We start from the raw sequence: 25,303 nt of genomic DNA, 5'->3' as shown, positions 1-25,303 counted from the left end.
TTCAGGGAATGTCAATTTCGAGATCGATCTTTCTTTTGCAATTGCTTCACTTGGTTTAGATAAGGAACACCTCGTAGCATGATCATCTTCTAGCATGTTGTCATCTAAACGTATTGCTTCTTTACAACATTGATCGAATGTTTCCAGATTGGATACAATGATCAAGTTGTGTAAGCTGTTATTCTTTAAGCCCATCATGAAACATATCTTCAATTGAATATCGTTTAATTTTTCCCATGATTCACAATGTGAGTCCAAGAGTTTTATCCGAAGGATAAAATCTCTAATGGATTCATTGGGTTGACGCTCACTTGAGCACTCCACTAATCACCTTGTTTGGAAAAGCCATATATAAAGGTTGATTTCAAAGTTTGAAGTAGGTCTTGATCGCCGCCAGCATCAATGTGCGATGAACCATCAACTAGCTTTTTCCTCTAAGCATAAGTTCAACGCATGTACCTTAGTGGGGCAGTTGAGATTTCCAAAGGCTTCACATCTCTATTCAAACATTTGAATGAATTGAACAGGGTTTGTTGTTCCGTCATATTTGCCCATAATTTTAGAAATTTGTACGGCCGTATTTCTGTATGAATCACTGAGGCTGTTTATGTGCGTGCTCTCATTTGGAAGAGACTTTGTGAGTCCTTGGGCCACCTCCCTTCTTAGACTAGACAGTATGTCCAAGGTGTGGGCATCCAGGAAAGGGTTGGTACTTATAGAATTTGAGGGAATGTTAGGCAAGGGGCCAAAGCTCAGTGGAATCAAAGCGATAGAGGGTGTAAAATCTGATGACACAGTTGTTATAGGCATGGCCAATGGTATTGGGAGGTGAATTTGTAGCATAGATCTCAATGGCTCGAAGATGTCAGCCATTGGGTACAGTCCTTGTGTAATCTCTGGCAATCCCTCTATCATGGCCATGGCAGAGTGCCTAAATGGTCCTTAATGAGCAATCACAAATTTTTAAGGTTTTTGTTTTCTACTTTTTATATTCTCCCATAGCCCGTTATACAGCCTCAAGAGACTTGGTGTACTCTTCGTTGGATCAAACGGGTGTTCGTTCGCTCTAATTAGCTTAGGCGCTATACGCACGTAACCTGAGATATTTTTTCAGAAAAAGTGTATGCTAGGAACGTCTCGGATGGAAGAGGAGGTCCTAAAACCTATTTTCCATCACTGTCTCTAGATGAATTTTTTTTTTGCGAATTTTTTCCCTGTTTCGTATACGTTTTTTAGGGTGTTCCAAAAGGAACTTTAAAAAACTCTGTATGAGGGAGTTGTAGTATTTTTAGAGTACTATAACTTTGTATCCCTCAGTCATCCGTGATTTTGTCGTTTAGGCCCTCAACAAGTAGCCCGAATATGGCTCGTTGTCGTTTTTGTGCTATTTTTTTTCGTGGTTGACTGTTTTTGCCTCAATTTTTGGGTCGAATTTCGAGGCTGTTGGTCGGAGGCCAAAATGGTCAATTTTGACTTCGGATGATAAAGTCCAAAGTCGATGAGCTCGATGTCAGCTTTTCGATGAGCCCTAGAGCGCCTTCATCGGATATATGATTTAGGAGATACGGGCCTCCAAACAGGGATGTTTTGCAGACTTTTCACGTCGACGGACTTTACGAGTTTTATAAAGTTTGATTTTTTTTTCACGTCTGACTTTTCACGGTCGGAATTATGTTCATGGCTGGAATTTTGTTCTAACGGCCGGAATTTTTATGCCAGAATTTTGTTCACAGCAGCAGCCGGAATTTTTATGCCAGAATTTTGTTCATAGCCAAAATTTTCATGTCAGAATTTTTTTCACGGCCGGTATTTTTTTCATGGTCGGAATTTTGTTCATGCCAGATTTTTTTTTCATGTCCGAAATTTTCACGCTGGAATTTTTTTCATGGCCGGATTTTTTTTTTGGGGAATCGAGGGGGACATACAAATTTCTCTTTTTGGAAGGGAATATTTTTTGAATTTAAAATGAAAGGGGATCGGGGTATGGGCATTTTTCCAAAAAGGTACGTGGGAATCAAAAAAGTCAACCTTTTAATGACACCCCTTACATCCTTCATAAATGACCCCCAAAATGGACAATTTTGGGAACTCACGAGTATCTACTCATTGAAATTAGCCTTAATGAGTTATGTAAAAAAGTGATTAATTCTTTCAATAATCTTTCCCTCTTTTACACTAATCAAGGACTCTAATTAACCACTAATCCCTAATTAATTCACACAATTGAGGACATCATTGGATAGAGCAAGGAAATGCTAATCTTTGTGCATCAACAATTGTGTAAATTAATCTAAAATAGGAGATTAATTAGATTCTTAATTATGGTCTCCTCTTTTAAGGCAAAATTAAGCAAAGAGAGTCAAATTTCTCTAATTGATAAAAAAATTGATGTGATTAGGTATTTTGATGCATTTAGATGCTCTCAAAATACTCAAAAACACCAATTTCAACTACTCATGTGATCCATTTAGATCCTAATTAATATATTTTCTAAATTTTTGGCCTCTTGAATAAGATTAATCACCCTTAATGACAAAAACCAGTCCATTAAGAGAAATTAGTCAAATTCAAGAATTTGTTGATGGTTTTAAGAATTTTTTTGAAAGATTAAGCTACTCCTAATGCTTGCTAACACTCTATTCCAAACAATTTCAACAACAGATATACAATTAAACTAAAATTAATGATCTTAGTTCTATGTTTAACTCTAAAGAGAGTTAACATTCACTAAAAATTGCATTCTCTTGCATTGTTTGATGCAATGGATGCAAACTAACCCTAATACAAACTATGGCAAGCCCTAAGAACATGAAAAACCACAAAATCAAAACAACAAAAACAACAAATTATTCTAAAAATTAAGCAAAAAGCATTCTTTTCAAAAACAAAAAAGAGAGCTATTCTACACCAAATCTCACACAAATCACCACCAACAAATCCACATCTTTTGAATGGGAAACCATTAATAAAGATAGTGGGTAATGGGTTATTCGTACATTAGAGGCAAAACGATGGAAAAAGCCAAGGGATGGCTCCCCGACAATGGCACCAAAAATGTTATGGCTCACCCTAACCCTCCTTGAAACACATCCAAAAAGAGATTACCTGGTGAACCGCAACTATCGTTCGTGAGGATCTTTCCAATGGCTGAGCTTGTAACCCTTTGTTATGGCTCACCTTAACCCTCCTTGAAACACATCCAAAAAGAGATTACCTGGTGAACCACAACTGTCGTGTGAGAATCTTTCCAATGGCCAAGCTCGTAACCTTTGAGGTCTCCAAGCTCTACAACTCCTTGAGAAGCAATTCCACCATGTCTGCCATGAGCGTTGTCACACTGCCGTGTTGCACTACGGGTCCTCGTCCCTCCTCTCACCTTACTTCACTCACACACACTCACTAGCATGCATTAGGGAGAGAGATTAGCAAGAGGATTAGCAAGAGCAAGACTCAATTGCACAATGGGAGAGTATGTTGTATTATGAGAGAAATTCACACACTTAAACTGTGGCCTACCGAGCACTTTAGGCTCAGGGGCCTAATGCTATTACAATGACTACTCTCATAATATATCTATGAAGTAGATCACTTAGGACTTCATCCTATCTTTCTTACCACTTGCTCTTGAAGCAGGAATTACCATAAATACTCCATCACAGCATTCCGGGTGCCCGTCCAAGTTGTAGCTTTGGACACTATGGCTTCATATCTTGAATGTATGACCCTTTGGTGCATCTACCGTGACTCCTTGATGTAAGATAAAGGTGGTAGCTCTTGTTAACCCTAGAATTGGGTTAACATTCCCCCCTTCTTGATGGCGATCGGTGTCCTCATGATCGCGTTGAAGATCTTTGTGTGGGGAGAATGAACGCAGGTGATCAGGAATTAGCCCAACACAACAATGTAATGTAATTGATGTGGATGATAATGCTCGTCACCTAGACCTGAGTATAACATGTACATGAGAGATAGGAAGTCTATTGGACGTCGCAGGAAAATAGCCTTCATGGATGAAGATGTGGATACAAGAAATGAATTGAGTGACAAAATCATAAAGGAAACACCCATACACAAGACATTTTGGGCAATTAGGAGAACTCCAGCTAGGAAAACTAATCAAATGATGTGGTTTTGCAATAATGACATCATGCATACATGGATTGTGGAGGACAAGAACATTGACCATTCCTCACACAATGTGTCTACTATATGGCCAGTGGTGGCTAAAGGCACAAATATGACAATTGAGGAGGTAAATGCATTGGTGCTTGTTGCAGGGTATAACTTACAGAGTAATCCATTGGGAAGGGAGTAACAAACTCCATTGATCTCAAGTCAACCAGAAGTGCCTAGAGGAGAGACAAACACATTAAAAAATGATATGTCACAAGATGGCCGTTGCACAAGATACAGAATAGACATTTCAGAAGAAGCTGCAAAAAGGATCAAGAAAGCAGTAGACATAAATGCACAAGTTACACAAGTGTAGGTGTTTCAATCTTCCAAACATGAGGCTTTCACCATTGAGACTTTTGGAGAAGGTTCTCATGTGGGAAGTTATGATGTGCATCTTAAAATGCATCCATCATGCTCATGTCCCGATTTTTTGGAAAGGGTCAACCAATAAAAACCCTACTTGGCATGCAAGCACTTGTACTTTGTGTTCATGAGAGTCATGGGATTGAGCCAAAATGAAAATATGTTTATTCACCAACCAATTTTGACAGAAAGGGAGGTATTCAAATGTCTATGCAGAGAACGAACCAATTTTGACAGAAAGGGAGGTATTCAAATGTCTATGCGGAGAACGAACCTACCTTGAATCGGTTTAGTGGACAACTCATGTTCCTAATTTAACTTCAGAGATGTATGGGATGTGCAAAAAATGTTTTGGGTTTCAGAGATGTATGGGATGTGCAAAAATGTTTTGGGTTTCATTTTATTGGAACAATTTCAATGGAGCATTTTTATTTGAGCTTGTATTATTTTATTAGGATGTATCGTTTTATTGGAGTAAATTTATTTTGCTATTGATAGAGATTGAGAGAGATAGATAAGAGAGACGAAAATAGAGAGAGAGAGAGAGGTAGAAAGAGAGAGATTGAGAGATAAAAGAGAGAAAGAGATAATAGCCTCACAAGTCGACGTAATTCTTTCAATCCTAAGGTCAACAAGTGGCTACTTCAACACACAGAGAAGTTCAATAAGAGTCTATATGACTCAATTCTTGCACTTCATGAAAATCTGCTTCTAAGAGCACTTAAATATACATAAAAACATAAAAATCACATGGGCAGAAGAAGAAAGTATCAGGTCCTACTCAACAACATTTGACAAGAATCCTACCACACAAAGGGACATTATCACAAGCCAAATACTTCAAATGATGAATGTCACTTCAATGAATCAAATGAGAAACTGAGAAACTGAGAATCACCATCTCATTCTGATGATAAAGTCTATGTTCCTCCGGATCCTTCTCTCTCTTCTCTCCCATTATTAACATCTCTTAGTGTCCCCACTAACAAAAATCACATGTAACCTGCCGATGATTGCCAAAAACAAAGTGAGCCAAAAAAAAAATCAGCTCACACAAATATAAAAATGCAATCATTCACAAAAACCCCCCACCCTGTTAAGAACCACCCTGTTAAGAATTCCCAATACACCACTAACCTCTTCATTCATTAACTAGCTTTTCTTATTCCTTCCAAAGGAACACAGACCATTGAATTTCATTCAACATCAAAGCCATCAACAAAGCTTGTTCATTCTCCCCACACAAAAGTCTTTAACAAGATCACAAGGACGCGATCGTCATCTCAAGAAGGGGGGAATGTTAATCCCATTCTAGGATTAATAAGAGCTGCCGCCATTATCTTACATCAAGGAGTCACCATAGATACACCAAAGGGTCATACATTCAAGATATCAAGCAATAGTGTCCAAAGCTACAACTTGGATGGGCGCCCGTAATGGTGTGACGGAGTATTTATGGCAATTCCCACTTCAAGAGCTTGTGGTAGCAAGTTAGGATGAAGTAGTGATGTACTTCATGGATATATTATGAGAGTAGTCATTGTAATAGCATTACGCCTCTTATGAGCCTAAAGTGCCCGGTCGGCCATAGTTTAAGTGAGTGTGAACACTTATGGCCATGTATATAAGTGAATTTCTCTCATAATGCAACATACTCTCCCATTATACAATTGAGTCTTGCTCTTGCTAATCCTCTTGCTAATCTCTCTCCCTAATGCATGCTAGTGAGTGTGTGAGTGAAGTGAGGTGAGAGGAGGGACAAGGACCCATAGTGCAACGCGGTAGTGTGACAACGCTCACGGGAGACATGCTGGAATTGCTTCTCAAGGAGTTATGGAGCTTGGAGACCTCAAGGGTTATGATCTTGGCCATTGGAAAGATCCTCATGACAGTTGCGGTTCACCAGGTAAGCTCTTTTGGGATGTGTTTGAAGGAGGGTTAAGGTGAGCCTTAACAATTCCAAGACTATTGTTCTTAGTCATACCAAAAGTGTCATGGATGTTCATAGTGCTTATGTTTTCACCTTTCTTGTTGCCACCACCATGAGCATACATCTTCACAATGGAGGCAATATCTATGGCATGAAAAGGAATTAGCTACACATACACAATAACATAGCAGGCTTACAATATCTTAATGTTTACCTGTGCTCCCCGATATCTTGGGCATGGATACTTTAATACCAAACATCATGATGGTTTCTATGGGGATGAATTCCCCACGCGACCATGCCTTCTACACTCAACAAACCAAGAGCACAATAACATAAAGCACAGGTAGTTGACATGACCACAAGGTAGAGAGAAGCATTGCAATGCTCCTGCATGAAAAGTGAACCCATAACCACTACAGGTTTCACAATCACCTATTGTTACCATGTTTCTTGTACCAACAACACTGAGAAAATTAAAGGAAGTGCATGAGCACCACGAAGGCACCCATGTTCAATCTTGGCCTTTCAAAGCAAACAAAAACTTGAAAAGTCTACCTGCTCTTTCTATTTCATCCTTTTGTCAAACAAGTTTGATTGCAATAATAAATAGTTAGTATAAGTATAGGACTCATGATACTCTGTAGGTAGTTTGTGGACCTAAGCACAATAATAACCACACAATATTGTTGTGCTTTAAGAGCACATATTGTGTGTTACATCATAGTATACAAGCAAGATGCACAATAGGAAAAACACAAGTTTCACATAAGTGCTTTATACCATACACCTACCATGTCCACCTATGCTTTTAAGCACATTACTTATGGTACAAAGCATAAAACATTTTAAACACATGCTATAAACCAACATTCATTTTGCTATTAAGAAGAGAAGACACATAGAATGCTTTATATCATAATGCTTCATGCACTCTCATCTTGTGCTCTAAAGCATACAAATTGTGATATCAGGCACAATAGTGCTCAAAGCACATGCTATCAAGCACAACATAATACATTAACAACACAGGGAGTACATATGTGTTTATAGAGGCTATTAGTGTTTTACAACATTGTATTGTGTTATAAAGCACTAATAGAAAGCATAAAATATTTTAAACACATGCTATAATCTAACATTCATTCTGCTATCAAGCAGAGCAAACATATAGAATGCTTTATTTCATAGTGCAAATGCTTCATGCACTCTCCCCTTGTGCTCTAAAGCATATAGATGGTGATATCAAGCACAAAAGTTTTGGAAGCACATGCTATCAAGCACAACATAATACATTAACCGCACAAAAGTTCTGGAAGCACATGATATCAAGCACAAAAGTTCTGGAAGCACATGCTATCACAAGCACAACATAATACATTAACCACACAAGGAGTACAATACATATGTGTTTACAGAGTCTATTGGTGCTTTAAAACACTGTATTATGATGTAAAGCACCAATTGAAATCATAAAACATTTTAAACATGTGATATAAACTAACATTCATTATGCTACAACCGAGAAAACACATAGAATTATTTATATTATAGTGCAAATGCTTCATGCACTCTCCTGTATGCTTTAAAGCATACAGATTGCAATGTGAAGCACAAAAGGGCTAGAAGCACATGCTATAAAGCACAACATAATACATTAATAGCACAAGGAGTACAATACATAAGTGTTTACAAAGTTTATTGGTGCTTTATAACACTGTGTTGTGCTATGAATCACAACTTCAAGAGAAGCACATGCCGTAAAACAAATTTTGCTATGTTGTGACCTATAAAAAACTCAAGGCATGCAGTTAGTCAAATATTTATGATGCAATATATTAATGCTTCAAGGAGAGTAGTTTATACTCTAAAACATAGTAACAAAATTATAACCACTATGAGTCACATCATGCATAAGGGCCATGCAACCTAAAAATGCAATATCATGCATAAGATATGAAAAGCATATGCAAGCCATTACAGAACATCATGCATGAGTGACAATATGCATTATAACACAATGTTAATGTATATATCATACCTTTGCATCATCGACCTTCTTTTGAAGCTTCACCATGTCAACATGAGTGAACACTTCACTAAACTTTGTCAGCTTGTTAGTGGGCAGCAGTTGGTGGTGCTACCCCTTTCTCTTTCAGTTTGCGGAGGAGTTCTTGTATCTGATCAAATATCTCGTCTCTTAGACCAGACATCTCTTGTGCTCTCTCTAAGACTCCTTTTCCATGATGAAATTCTTGCATTGCTACTTCAAGGAAGCATGATGCTTTTGACACATCATCCATCATAGTAGCTTGCCTTTTACCAATACTATCATCTCTTCAAGCATGCACATAAACTCCTTCCAATTGGCATCATTGTCTCGCGACAATCTAATATGATAATTGAAACTTGACTAGGACTAACCCAATCCCCTGTCATCACGGGATCACCACCCCCACGCAACTTCTTTTCTTTGTTTTCACACCTCTCCATCTTGTTATCCAAGTCCTTATGTTTCTCTACCTAGTCCATGGCTTCCTCTACAAAATGTGCCCAATCCATCTTCATGGAAATGTCATAGACCTCTCTAATGCAAAGGATTTTGCAAAAAAGGACCCAAACATCTTGTTCTTAGGAGCTTCCTGATAAACACTCCAATGCAATTTGTAGCAACTCCTCCAAGAACTAGAGCCTCACATGTTGCTGCTTCACCCTCTAGCCATGTTGGGGCTTACGAGCTCTGAAGACATGAGCTAATCTGTATCAAAAATGTCATTTTTACCCCGCATCTGATGGGGGTTCTCTCCCTCCATGATCAAACCATATACATCATGGAAATCCTTGGAAAACCTACAAAAGTGACCTTGGAGTGGTGGCTCAAAGCCTACCTTGGTCTTACCCTTGCAAGGTGGCATCTTCGGCATGGCACTTGGCTTCTTATTACTAGCTGGGAAGGGGATGAAGTAGATACAAGATTGTTCCTAGGGAAGGGGATAAAGTAGATGGAGGCTACGTAGCTAGGCAAAGTAGAGATAAACCTACATAGCTAGGCAAGTATCATGAGGATAGACAAGGAGACGATCAATGCAAAGTGGTCGCACAAGGGTCCAAACTAAATAGAGTGCCAAAATCCATGCATTCGACTAGTACTTTAGTTACAACCCACCACTCCGACTCGTACTACCCACCACCACCCCTACTCATAATTTGAAATGTGAATAAACAAAGGATTTTTTTAATGTAATTTTTATGTAAATATTACAAATTCACTTTATACTTATAACTTCCATACATTTGAATAGGTGCTTGTTTTTTCATGCTTAAAACCACAAAAAAATGACACCAATTCTTGCTTTCACTCAGTACATACAAGGCCTTACAGTGATAGGCTCCACTCAAATACTCTGTCACTAGGGTTCCTTCGCTCTCCTATGAGGTCCAAAGGGTTGTAAAGCATTTAGGGATTCCTCTTATGATGGTGCTCTTGATTAATCCTACATCATTTGAGGCACTCTTCTATAGTGGGAGATTGAGTCCAAAAATCCTTATTGATCTTGTGTACATGTAAGGGTGATCAGCTTAGAGCACATCCTACTTAGATAGAAGTCATGAGGGGGCCTTAGAAATTCTAGAATTGGGTGGCTTTTTAAAGTTTTTTAGTCTCTGTGACTTGCAAACAAATATGCATTCCCACTCGTAGCCAAGTGAGATGGGAACATGTGTGGCCAAGTCCCTAATTGACTTGAGAACATGTGTTCAAAAGTCAAAGAACATACATAGCGATGTGCAAACGTGCGTGGCTAGGTCTCTATTTAACGTATGAATGTGCATCGCTAGAGGAGATGAAAACATGTGTGGCTAGGTCCCTATTTAACTTATGAACGTGCATGGCTAGAGGAGATGGAAATATGCTAGAGGAGATGGAAGCATGCGTGGCTAGAGGAGATGGAAATGTGTATGGCCAATTCTCTGTTTGGCTATAGCATACATGTGTTCACAAGATGAGAATGTGTGTTCCAACTTGGATACATGCATATGTCAGTCTAAAAGTTGTGCCAATTATAGTGGTGGAATTTTGGGCCACATGATGGTCCAAATTTTAACTATTTTTATCAGTATAGCCATTTATGGAGGAAGACTTTTTTGACCTTTCCTTAATGAGAATATTTTTCAAATTTCCCATGTTAGACGTAGGAACATGCATGCATTCCTACTTGTGAATGTGTATTCTTAGGCTCTGTCGAGCATGTATGCAGGCAAACTAGAGAGCAGTTTTCATAGTTTTGGCTAAAAAATCTAGGTTTTACCTGTGTGATTCTTGCTTAATGATGTATTTTTGGGTTTTTGATTTTATAGGATGATTAATACACTCCTAATCTACCTAATAACATGTGTAATGCAACCTAATGGTGTTTTTACAAGGTTTAATGGTGAGATAATGCCTATAATGAACCAAATCTTAAAAATTAAGAAAATGCAAGAAGAAAGAGCTTGAAGCAAAGAAAATGGAAGAGAATACTTACTTGCATACATGCAACTTGAGCTTGAAGGGTTGGTCCGTGCTCCATTGCACCAAGGTAATCAAGTAAACAACAAAACAAATAATAAAACAAACAACAAAACATGAGTCAAAAAATACCAACTGATGGATTTGCATTCTAATCAGGTTATGTCAATACTCCAATTTCAAAGTATAGTAAGGGAGTCCTAAGCTAGGGTGCTTCTCTGATAGCGGTGGTGCCAAAGATGTTCACCGATTTGGGAATGCTTGAGCCTTATGATGGAGAGAAGAAGATGAAGAATGCAAGGGTCTTGCCAGCTTGCACCTCTAGCCACAATTGGTAAAGCAACCCTGTCCTCAACCTTGCTTTCCTCATTGTCATTATAAGGAAGCCTTATAAATGGGTGGGAAGTAAAGAGGGAGAGAGCCATGAAAAGCTCAATCTCTACCTTAATGCCTTAGTGAGTGAGAGCATGGGAGAGAGAGAGAGAGAGAGAGAGAGAGAGAGAGAGAGAGAGAGAGAGAGAGAGAGAGAGAGAGAGATCTAGCATCATCACACTATCACTCACACACACAACCCTCAAGCAAGCATGCATCAAAGAGAAGAAAGCATAGAAATGAGTATCAATCATAAGAGCAAGAAAGACTCAAACTCAATTGTGAGAATAAGAGCATGTCTTTTCTCATTAATCAAAATATCTTATATATAAGACTCATATTTACAATGTTCAACTGCCCAAGTAATGTCCGAGGGCCTAAAAGCTAATCTAGGATAACTTCCTAGTCTAAGTATATGATACCAAAATTACACAAGTCGTAAGCCCAGTTTTGACTATCTTCTGACATTACACAAGTCGTTAGCTCGGAGATTTTCCATAATCATTTACATGAAGCACTTTTTGCGCGCACAAAAAGTATAGCTCAAAAGTGTTGTCTGCATGAGTAATGTTAGCCAATGTGGTTGACAACTGGCAACAAAGAAATTGTGATAAAGTGCACTCCATGAGGTGCTTCATTCATGCATTTAGCCCTTCAGCTTATGTCTTGAGCTATTGGCTCAGCTCCCTATTGCTCTAGTTGGGCTATTATTTTATCTTTTTTGTCAATAGTGTTGTGATAGCCACTTCCCCTGTCACTCATACTTGTAAAAGCTGATCATACTTTATAGTACCTTCCTATGAAGCTTTGGCCTATTCTTCCAGTTGTAGTAGTGTTTGTTTAAGTACCTCATCCTTCATATATAGTCGTGCCTTTAATTCTTGGATAAAGGTTGTTAGTTATGTCATGATTTGCTACTGGCTATTGATGCCATTTCTAGTTGCTCTTTACTTGTTTTGATCTCTACATTGTGTGCTCTAATTATTGCCGGGCATGCTGCTTATTTAGTTCTTCTTGATCTTTCTCAAGATATTCAATCCTCTTCTTCTTTATGTCTTCTTCCTTATAGTGATTTGTGCCTTGGTCAACTTCTTGCTTGTCTCGAAGTCTCTTTTTGTTTGTCTTTTGTCCTTGAGCTCCTATAATTTTTCTAGTTCATGTTGCAATTTTTGTTCACATTTTATTTTTTCACCTTTGCAACTCCTTGATATGATCTCGCTATAACCTAGGCCTATAGCCTTTGAGTTTCCTCCTTCACGAGGCATGATTTTTAATACCTTCTTATCAAAATTGGCCTTCATGTCATCGAGGTTATTGAGGTGGCTATTTTGATCTCCTCTAAGGTTTTCTTATCAAAATCGGCCTTCATGTTATCGAGGTGGCTATTTTGATCTCCTCTAAGGTTTTCTGCTACATCTATTTCTGTACCTAGAGATCATGTTCGGTCATCCTTCTCTTTGTCATTTCCTCAAGCAATTCTAATTTTTCTTTATGGATATCCTCTTCACATGTTACTAAGCTTTGTTTGTGCTTTGTTTGTGCAGTGCTGCCTAACTACTACGAGTGAGAATGTAACTGGTTAGCATATGGTATTCAGAGATCAGTTTCTCACTATCTTCATCTTCATGTACCTTATCCTTGTATGAGCACATCTCTATATCTTCCCCCTAAGAAATACTCTCAGGCAGACATGTAACTAAGCAGGCTTGTCTCTATGTGACATGGAGATAACATCTATACATTTGTGAAGCTTTATGGGACATGCATTTGCAAGGTTAGGTCCTTCAACCTGGAATGTTCTTTACATTTTGCTTCGTCTTGCCTCCTTCTCATCTCCTCGATCCTATTGTGTTTCCTTGAAGGGCCAGCTTCATCTACTATACAACTATGGTTGAGTCTTTCTCACATCTTCTCGTGTAGCTTCTTCTGCTTGTGGGCTACCTTCTTGTGCTACCTCCTTTTCAGCTTTCTTCTCTTCTTCTTTTACTATCTGCACTTCCACAAATCATTCTTGAAGTGGAGAATGTACTCTTTCCTCTGCTTGCATCCTAGGCTCTTTCAGCCCCTCTTAAGTTTCCTCTAAAACATAAGGTTTCTTCCTCTTGTAATAGCAATTGTACATTGCAGGCAAGAGTGTTCAAGGTGACTATTGGCATGGATTCATCTAGTGAATACAACGATTCACTTATCCAAGGTCCGCCAAGGATGACATCATACTCAAGGGAATCTAGGGTGACATGAAATGTAAATTCCATATCACCATCAATTGTTCGAGTAGTGTATCTAAAGTAACCTAGAACTTCAATGTTTTGTTCATTGGTTCCTTTTGTAAGACCATTGCTTGTCGAGGTGAGTTCAGGTTGTCCCAACAATGACACCTAAGTGTCTATTGTCATGATGTTATGACTTGCTAAATGTGATTGATGTAGTGGCTTTCTTGAAGGATACACTTAGTGGCACAACACTCTTTGAAAGAATTTTTACAATTCTTTTGGGAGATAAAATTGGGTGACATTGACTAGTCTAGAATCTGGGACTATATAACAGTAGATCATTGCACAACATATGCATTTTTAGTGAAGTAGATAGTACTCAACTAAGAACAAGGTCACTATCTCGCTTTTATGATGCTTGTGTGAAAGGTTCTTTTAGGATTTGTGTGAATAATATGTATGTGAAGAAGTGGAGACATAGTTTTGAAGCCAAACGAGCATGCAGGAGAGAGTGCATGTCAAATTGCTACAAATGGACCCATTTTTTGTGGGTTCTGAATGTGATGACTCTTTGAGCAAGAAGCTTGTATTGAGTGATAACTCTGTTGTACGTACAACAGTTGAGAACAATGAAGGAGTCGATTTCTATGTTCTTAAATGTTGTAGCCCCAGAAAAATGGCTGAATGCAGTGAAAAGGACGTATGGAAGATAGTGTGTCCTTGTGGTTTCTACTATGTTATAGGGCCGTATTACAAAAATCTAGATGATCAACATTATTGTCTACTAGATGAGAAACCAATTTCCATGGTACTATCTCATTTAGTAAAATCCATTAAGTTTCCAATGGAAAAGATGGACAAGGAGTCTAACAAATACTACTTGTCCTCTAAGATTCATGATGACATTCTCAACAGTATGCCATATGACGTTGTTGATGTTGAATGACACATCAAGTTACTTGTAACCAAGTCTTTTTTATGCTTTATTTAATTCTTCAAAATATATATTTTTTGTCTGTTATAAAGCACACAGTTTGATTGTCACATATTCTACAGGTTTAGAGGAGACTTGAAACACTTTACAGACATATACAAAAGTGTTTATTAAATAATTGGCATGTATAAGAAGCTTAAGATACCTAAAGGTGACATATTGACCATTTCATATAAATATAAGTATCTTCCTTTACAAAAAGAAGTATATGTCTTTACAAAAAAGAAGTATACGTGTTTACAAAAAAATAGTTTTTGTCCTACCAAAAAGTATAAGTAGCTAAGTTCTGGCCAAACAAAATAATTGGTCCGGTAATATGTAATTCCAACATTTAGCTTCTAGGGGGGCCACCACTTGGGCTTTGCAAACCCACTTCTGCTTTGTATACATGCACATATGTTGACATCTCGTTCATGGGGGTTGTAAATTGGGTTACATCCAACATACTCCATCGAGTTCTTAGCATTGTTCCAACCACTCAACCATTGCAGTAGGGTCCTTGTCAAGTACCACGGATCCTTCCTCTTGCATCACTTGGATCAAATTCCTCAGGGCATATACAAGAATCCTAATCTCTTCATTAACAACCCATTCATATTTAGAACCAATAGCTTGCATGTGCAATATAAAAATGTAGGGTTAAATACAGGGGGAAATAAAGTACCTTCTTCTACAATTTTGTTGATGACAACTTCACTCTTTTTCCCTTTTGGGTTAACTACTTCTGGAGACTCCTTCCCCACATTTGCCTCATCTAGAGAGAACTATTTTACTGAATTGAGAGCCCAAACTGAACCAGTGGTGGTTGTGATAGTTGTTGGCCTTATGGCCTCTATGTGCACATCATTTAACACATTGCCAAGATGTATGTGAGGCTCTTCCTCAAGCTTATTCATGTTGGCATCCATGTGTGGCAAAAAGTTTAAGCCACCAGCACCAGTACCAGCATTAGCACACCAGCACCAGTACCAGCATTAGCATCAGCATCAGCATATCAACATCAACATCAACATGCTCATTCTCGCATCAACATCACCATGATTGGCATCACCATGATCTTTCTTAGCATTAGCATGCACTTTCTCGGCATCAACATGCTCTTTGTTGACTTCAGCATGCTTATGTACCTCATTTGGCGTACTGCAGCATCTTGACCAACAACCTCTTCTCCATTATGATGTTGAAGTACAACCAAGTCCTCTTTCACACCACCTTGAGTGTTGCATAGAAACATGTTCTTGTTTGGACTTATGGCCAAATAGAGTATCTACATTCAACAAAACCTAAAACACTATTCATTGCAATTACAAAAAGGGAAGATAGAGAGCAAAATTCATCGACTCAAGTGAGACAAAATTGCACGAGTGTGCATGCTTGAAATGGGCATTTAAATAATAATTTGAATACCAAAAAGGAGAGAACTCTCCAATTTCATCATATGGAAGATATACCAAAAAGGAGAGGACTCTCCAATTTCATCATATGGAAGATATACCAACTCACACACACATAATTGCTTGATGGCTACGAGGCATTGGTTTGCTTGCGTTTCTTTTTCTTCTTTTTTTATGACCAGCTAACCAGGTTTATGAGAACAAGGCTTATGTTTTGGGACACGAGAGGACAAGGGAGCCATCAAACTCATTGAAGGAGGAGTTGATTGGGCTATCTACCTTCCTAGGAAACCTCGTGGGAGAGGTCCTCCTTGCTATCTTTGCAATATCCAAAGTAGCCTCTTCTTTCCACTCAGCATCAGACCAAGCCCCTTGTCTTCTCTTCAAGCGTGGTCAATGGAGGACCTTATTTGGCAAATTCAAGAGAGGTCTTTATTGAATGCTTCTTCTCCTTTGCCTTTACACATGATCATGAAGCACCCTCTTCATCACTTGCCACATTTTACTCTAGGTTAGTCCACGAACATGCATTAAGGGACATATACCACAGAAGCCAACGAGTGCAAAATATATACTTTTACCTTTGTTTAAAGTAACCGCTTGCTCTACAAAACTCACTTATTTTCTTTTTTTGGTTGAGAAGGCATCACCTTACATCATATCATCATACTTGAACACTACATTGGGGAATTATTTTGTAAACAAAAAGAGGCACAAGATCACCATATTTACCATGCTGCATATGCCTGTTAATTCCGTTCTAGGATTAACAAGAGAGCTACCGCCATTATCTTACATCAAGGAGTCACGATAGATACACCAAAGTGTCATACATTCAAGATATCAAGCAATAGTGTCCAAAGCTACAACTTGGACGGGCGCCCGTAATGGTGTGACGGAGTATTCAATGGCAATTCCCACTTCAAAAGCGTGTGGTAGCAAGTTAGGATGAAGTCCTAAGTGATGTACTTCATGGATATATTATGAGAGTAGTCATTGTAATAGCATTAGGCCTCTTATGAGCCTAAAGTGCCCGGTCGGCCATAGTTTAAGTGAGTGTGAACACTTATGGCCATGTATATAAGTGAATTTCTCTCATAATACAACATACTCTCCCATTGTGCAATTGAGTCTTGCTCTTGCTAATCTCTCTCCCCCCTAATTCATATTAGTGAGTGTGTGTGAGTGAAGTGAGGTGAGAGGAGGGATGAGGACCCATAGTGCAACGCGATGGTGTGACAACGTGACGGTGTGACAACGCTCGTGGAAGACGTGGCAGAATTCCTTCTCAAGGAGTTGTGGAGCTTGGAGACCTCGAGGGTTATGAGCGCGGCCATTGGAAAGATCCTCACAACAGTTGCGGTTCACAAGGTAAGCTCTTTTTGGATGTGTTTCAAGGAGGGTTAGGGTGAGCCTTAACATTTTTGGCGCCGCTATCGGGGAGCCATCTCTCGGCTTTTTCCATCGTTTTGTCTCTAATCGACGCATAACCCACTGTCCATTATCTTGATTAGTGGTTTTCCATGAAAAAGATGTGGATTTGATGGTGATTTGTGTGAGATTTGGTGTAGAATAGCTCTCTTTTTTGTTTTTGAAACGAATGTTTTTACTTAATTTTTAGATTAATTTATTGTTTTTGTTGTTGTTTTTATGGTTTTTCATGTTCATAGGGCTTGGAAATAGTTTGTACTAGGCTTAGTTTGTAATCCATTGCATCAAACAATGCAAGAGAATGCATTTCTTAGTGAATGTTAGCTCTCTTTAGTTTAAACATAGATCTAAGATCATTAATTCTAGTTTAATGGGTGAGTTTTTTGTTGAAATTGTTTGGATTAGAGTGTTAGCAAGCATTAGGAGTAGCTTAATCTTTCAAAAAATTTCTTAAAACCATAAAAAAACCCTTGAATTTGACTAATTTTTCTTAATGGACTAGTTTTTGTCATTAAGAGAGTGATTAATCTTATTCAAAGAGGCTAAAAAATTAGAAAATGTGTTAATTGGGATCTAAATTGATCATATAAGGAGTCAAAATTGGGATTTTTGAGTGTTTTGAGAGCATCTAGATGCATCAAAACACCTAATCACATCAATTGTTTGATCAATTGGAGAAATTTGACTCTCTTTGCTTAATTTTACCTTAAAAAGGAGACTATAATTAAGAGTCTAATTAATTTCCTAATTTAGATTAATTTATACAATTGTTAATGCACATAGATTAGTTTTTCCTTGCTCTATCTAATGATATGCTCAATTGTGTGAATTAATTAAGGATTAGTGGTTAATTAGAGTCCTTGATTAGTGTAAAAGAGAGAAAGATTAGTGAAAGAATTAATCTTGGATTAATTCTTAATCACCTTTTTACATAACTCATTAAGGCTAATGAGCATTCAATGAGAAGATGCTCATGAGTTGTCAATTTGTCCATTTTGGGGGTCATTTATGAAGGGTGTAAGGTGTGTCATTAAAGGGTAGACTTTTTGATTCCATTTACCTTTTTTTGAAAAAATGCCCATATCCCTTTCATTCTAAATTTAAAAAATATTCTCTCCCAAAAGGAAAATTCGTATTTCCCACTAGACTCAAAAAATAAAATAAAATAAATCCCACGTGAAGTTCGGCTCACGTGTGAAGAGTGTTTTACGACGTGAAAAACCAGTTCACGTGAAAAAAAATTTAAAATTTAATATCCACGTGAAATCTGGTTCACGTCGCGTGAAGAGTTTTTCACGGTGTGAAACAAAAGGTCACGTGGTAAAAAAATAAAAATAAAAATAAAAATAAAAATTTAATTTCCACGTGAAGTCGGGTTCACGTATGAAGAGTGTTTCACGGCGTGAAACAGTAGTTCACGCGGCAGAAAAAAGGACTCTGAAAACCACCCCCTGTTTGGAGGCTCATATCTCTTAAACCGTGTATCCGATGAAGGCGCTCTAGGGCTTATCAGAAAGCTGACATTGAGCTCTTTGACTTTGGGCTTGTTTGTTCGAAGTCAATATCGATCATTTTGGCCTCTGACCAGTAGCCTCAAAATTCGACTTGAAAATCAAGGCAAAAAATAGCCCAAAAGCCATGAAAAATCACAAAAAACAATGCGAAAAAGACGAGCCATATTCGGGCTACTTTTTGAGAGTCTAAACGACAAAATCATAGACGAATCAAGAAAACAAAGTTGTAGTACTTCAAAAATACTACAACTCCCTCGTACAGAGTTTTTCAAAATTTCTTTTGGAACACCCTAAAAAACGTGCTGCAAAATAGAAAAAAATTTATTGGGAAAATTTTCATCTTGAGACAGTGATGGAAAACAGGTTTTAGGACCTCCTCTTCCATCTAGAAAGTGCCTAGCATACACTTTTTCCGGGAAAATATCTAAGGTCGTTCACGTGCGTATAGTGTGCCTAAGCTAATTAGGATAAACGGACACCCGTTTGATCCAACGAAGAGTACGCCAAGCCTCTTGAGGCTGTAACAATGGGCTATGGGAAAGTATAAAGAGCCAAAAAAAACTGTGATCGCTTCATTTGTCGAGTTTCTCATGTGTAAGATTCATTTTCACAACCACCCTTGTGTCATCATGTTCACCTTTTCCATGACTAGAGCCAAAGGAATTCCAATTCATCTCATTGGTGAGACCATAGTACCTTGCAACAAAATAAGATGGTCTCTTTACCTTGAATTGAGCTGCACACCCATCTGACCACACCCAATCCTTATTGAATGTCAATCCTTATTCTTGCAACCACTTTGCATGCAACAAAAAAAAATGTTGCACGAAGAGTGTCATGATTTTTATCATCTGAAATGTAAAAATGCATCTCTTTCATCAAGGTTTCCTCTACATCCCTGTCTCCACTCTGGCCTTCAATAGTGGATTTTGTTTGCGTGGAGGTAAGTGATGTGTACCAAGATGGTACATTGGTCATTATACCAATGCATCAATTGGATCTCAATCTGCTCTTCAAATGTGTAGTTTTTAGCAAAATCTAATATAGACACAATAACATCTTTCAAAAAATTCTTCAAGCATTCTTTGAATTGATTTACTTGCCATCCATATATAAAATTGTGCTTGATAAATTGTGTAGTGTGGTCCTTTAGCATCTTCAAAAGCTCATCTATTGATACCTCTTTGCATGATAAAACCTTCCTCTTTGAGTCCTTCTCCTGTTCATTGCAAACCTCATTTCCCTTCTTGTTGCTATTATCATGTCCTTTGCTGCTGTAGCCATCCTCTCCCTGCTTGTTTGTGCTTTCCTTTCCCTTGTGGTTGCTAATGTCCTTTCCTTTCTTGCTACTACCAACCTTGCTCTTTTCGTTGCAATTACTTCCCTTTTTGTTACTGTCCTTTCCCTTCTTATTACTACTGCCAACATCACCATTACCCTCTTTATTGGACCCATCTTTCACCATATTGTTCTTGTCTTTTAGCTATGATGTCCCCTTATTTTTAATGGTCACAACAATATCCTCAAACACTTCAACATGGATGACTCTTTGCGTGCTTGTTGCTTCAAGAGGGCACATAAGAAGTTTCTTGTCTAGACCACATGCCGTACATTCACTCATAAGACATTTTAATTGATGATACTTTGAATTCTCTTCTTTGGGACAAACACAAGATTCCCACAATTTTGTCACTCCTGTGAAGATATGCTTACAAACCCCACAATTTTCTATCTCCACATTAGATATACACTTGGATATACATAAGCTACATGTACAGTTGCATGATGATCCATGAAGTCCAAATGCAGAGGATTGTATCCGATTCAAGGCATCTACATGTGATGTATGCAACAACAAATGTTTTTATCTTTCAACTTGCGAACAAAGAATGGTTTTAGCTTCTTAAAACTCTGTTGTCCAATATCTACATTAGGATTTGCCTTTTTGAACCTCAAGAAAAAATATATCTGCACATTCAAAGCCAAAGGCATTGTGTTAAAACAAGCAATTATCAGTAGCCTTATATCTCACAAAGAAAACATCAACACCACATAATGCACTTCTTTAAACACCTATAGTACATGTGTCATGAAAGAGCATAGATTGCATACCAAGAAGAACACAAAAAGACATCCACCATCTAGGTATGGTGGAAACCATACAACAATATGGTTCAACTCACATGATAGTATGCTTTGTAGCACACCACATGGTGCTTTTAAGCACAAACTTAGACTATCTGATGCTTGAAAAGATGTATAATGTCACATGCAAGGTACAATATGTGATTATAAGCATATAGATTGTGATTTATAGCATATAAATTGTAGAGAGTGAGCATCATGTGTTTGCTTTATGCTTTGCCAATTATCGCAGGTTATAGCATGTGCTTTGCATTTGTTTGCTTTGTGCTTTGTAGGTTATTGCATATGCTTTCAAGCACACAATATGTGATTATAAGCATATAGATTGTGATTTATAGCATATAAATTGTAGAGAGTGAGCATCATGTGTTTGCTTTATGCTTTGCCAATTATAGCAGGTTATAGCATGTGCTTTGCATTTGTTTGCTTTGTGCTTTGTAGGTTATTGCATATGCTTTCAAGCACATAGATTATGGTTTGAAGCTTCTTAAATGTGCTTTTAATCACACTAACAACTTATTATGTGTTTGGGTTATATCATGTGCTTTACATGTGTTTGCTTTGTGCTTTGCAAGTTATAGCATGTGCTTTCAAGCACACAGATTATGGTTTGAAGCTTCTTAAATGTGCTTTCAAGCACATTAAGAGCTTATTATGTGTCTGGGTTGTGATTAAAAGCAAAAGGGTGATCTTTCAAGCTTAAAGAAGGATCCTGGTGTACATTCATTGTGTTCTCAAGCAGAATATACATGCTTTCAAGAAATAGGGAAGGGATCATGTGCTATATTTATGATTTCAAAAAAATGGTCAATGATTTTGAAGCACTAAGGACGTAGTACAAGTGTTGAGAGGTTGTACTTGGATGTGCTTCTTCTATGTTTTGTAGACTCTATAGCTCATTCCATAGAATATACAACATATTTTATTTGTTATAAAGCCTGTTTTATGTGGTAGAGAGCGTATATTCTCTATTTATGAGCATAGATAAAGCACATTAAAGGTGCAAAAGTGCATGCAGCTATGCGCTAATGAAAGTGTAGAAGAAGCCACTCATGTAGTAAAACATATGCTGATAATTATGTTGATTACATTAAATCTTACGTGTGAGTCATCAAGAAAATGGACAGGGTACTCAACATATACCCTTCTTTTGATTTGTTGGTAACCAAATGTCTTTCTTATTTGGTGACATGCAAGTTTTCTCTATCCAAAAGTCAACCATCAAATCCTTAACAACATCTAGCTTACTTGAATTTGGATGTCGCTTGCACAACTGCAAGTCACTCACCCCATCACATAATAGTCTATTTTGGGCTTTGTAAAGGGTTTGATGATGTAAGTCTAATAATCTAGACACATGAGTGTTGGTAAGGTTATCCCTTGATGACATGCACTAACTAAACAAGTTAGTGTGCTTCTCTCGACAAATAGTTCATCATCAGATTTTGGATTCTTTAGCGATTGTATTGATTCCTTAAGTGCCATAAGCAATTTCTCCCTTGCATGTTGCTCCTCCACAAATATTAAAATGCAAAGGGTCACACAACACTTGTTGCATGATCTAAAACCCTTTCTTCTTCCCAAAACTCTTCAAGTCTCTTACCAAGTTGCAAACAATCTTGTCGACAAGTTTTCCCTTCTTAGTACTCTCATCGGATTTGGGCTCCAGCTGAAGTTTTCTTTTCCTCTTCTCCCTTTGTTCCCTTCTCCTACCCGCTTCCCATGCCCTTATAAACTCCCTTTGAGGTGAGCTAAATGGTAACAGTGAGGTAGAAATGCCATCCCTCCTCACTGTTACACCTAGCCTGATTAGAATTAGGATCAATACATACCCCTTCCAAACCTTGCAAAGCTAAATGTAAGGTGTTGATACCCACTCCAACTTCAAGCTCTTGTATTGCTTATATCCCTAAACCCATGGAGAGAGAAACTCCCTCAATATCTTCCTCTTGTAATACTAGCATGTCTTTGTGTGGTGTCTCTGTATGCTGCATCTATGTGTGTGTGTGTGTGTGTGTGTGAGAGAGAGAGAGAGAGAGAGAGAGAGAGAGAGAGAGAGAGAGAGAGAGAGAGAGAGAGAGAGAGAGAGAGAGAAGGGGTCTATGATGGTTGCAGCAAAGAGAGGTGGGGGAGTGTAACGACCCACGTCCCCAAAGGTGTATTTAAAATTAAAGCTTTACCTTTCATTTAAAATTAAATTTGCATGTGTGTGTGTGTGAGTGTGTGTGTGTGTGTGTGTGTGTGTGTGTGAGAGAGAGAGAGAGAGAGAGAGAGAGAGAGAGAGAGAGAGAGAGAGAGAGAGAGAGAGAGGGGGTCCACGATGACAAAGAGAGGTGGGGGAGTGTAACGATCGACGTCCCCAAAGTTTTATTTAAATAAAAAGCTTTACCTTTCATTTAAAAATCAATTTTGGCTGTAAGGCTCCAAAAATGCTAATACTTTATGCGCCCTCAATCACCCTTGTCTCACGGACACTGCTTTTTTTGACACTAATTCTTGCTTTCACCCGACCAAGAAGTTAGAGTACTTGATTCCCCTACAGCCACTCAAATGAGTTTTATAGATGTAATTAGAGGTACTACCATTGGAGGTCCAACTGACGAGTGGGAGTTAGCAGAGAATACCAAATCGCCCAAAAAATAAGAGACTATCAGCTAGAAAGACCAACCATGGAACCATCCATTCCTACTATCAGCTAGAAAGACCAACCATGGAGCCATCCATTCCTACTATGGACCCTACCTAGTCTAGTTTAGGAACTGGAAGTGCTAGCCTTTTAGGGGAGGGAGTGATCCTTTCTAGAACCACAACTCACACTACAATGACATTGGCAACTTTTGGCTTAGCTAGCTCTCAAAATACGAACCTAGGACTATTTGAAACTGTCTGGAGGTCTACCGCCTCTTCAGGCCTTCTGAAATGGGACCCTTTAATCTTCTTGAAGAGAATAATCAAAAGCTCATAAAATATATCAAATATTAAAACAACTACTTGAATTAAATTAAAAAATTAAAGCATATAACAAAACATAAGGCAAGAGAAAGAAAAACATCACCATCAATACAAGGCAACACAAGATTGGGTACAATCTTCCCCCCCCTTGTGCGTGGCCTTCCCCTACACAAGAGTATTTTTATTATTAGTTTTCCATCAAAAATAGGCCATAGCCCCCAAAAATATACAAAGTGTCCTTTTAGAGAGCACGACACTCTTCCACAACAAAAATAGAGTGTCCTAAAAATTGGGGCCAGGGTAAAGCCTTTAGGCTTTATTAAATTCAACATTATAAATGTATTTTTTCCAATATATCAAAATGGAAAAATCAACTACTAAGGTTACTAAATATGATGCGCATATGAAACATTCTCCTCAACATTATTCATCAATCCTCGTAATCTTCTTGACTTGAAAATATAAGCCTAATTAATAATTAAATTAATCCCACAAATATTAAACAGGCACAAATATTAAACAGGCACAAACCATAACCAACTCATGACTACCAGGCGTAAGTACTCCAGGAATCACCCTACCAATACAAACCTAACTGAAATAATCATAGGTGGCCCCAAGCATACGTCGCACAAACCATAACCAACTCATGACTACCAGGCATAAGTACTCCAGGAATCACCCTGCCAATATAAACCTAATTGAAATAATCATAGGTGACCCCAAGCATACCGCATATACTGCACATATTAATATTTATAGTGGTGTCACCCACGATATTAACCTAGCCGGCATGACGCAAGAGTAACCTAGGCGTCCCCAAATTACTTAAGAGGGGAAAATAATATTCTTAAAGAGGACTTAAAATATATTCTCATTACATCCCTCTTGCTTGAGTTTGCAATTGCCCTCAATTGTACGTTTGCTGGGTTTGAAAAGAATGAAGGATCTCAGGATAAGCTCGGAAAAATTTCTCGGGTATCCATTTTGCATCTTCTTGAGAATGGTTTTTGAATGTCAAAAGATATTTGATTAACATGGATCATAACAGTCCCCCCTGTTTTGGGAAGCAATTGTCCTTAGTTGTGCAATCAATGAGTGGATGGCTTCATGGCACAAGTGGAGGACAAGATCATCACATCAAACAATTTCTGAAAATAAAACCAAACAAGTGAACGCATGTGAAAAGGATCTATGTGTCCCATACCACAGAGGTACCTTCCACATACAAACACTCGCTGGTGAAAGATAGAAGACATAGATACGTTTGGTGTAGCCATGTAAAACCAATCTAATGTCTCATACCATAGAT

Source organism: Cibotium barometz, chromosome 35 (genome assembly GCF_041138505.1).
Source record: "Cibotium barometz isolate CiBa-2024 chromosome 35, ASM4113850v1, whole genome shotgun sequence".
Lineage (NCBI taxonomy): Eukaryota > Viridiplantae > Streptophyta > Polypodiopsida > Cyatheales > Cibotiaceae > Cibotium > Cibotium barometz.
Note: the sequence above shows the minus strand (reverse complement) of the source record.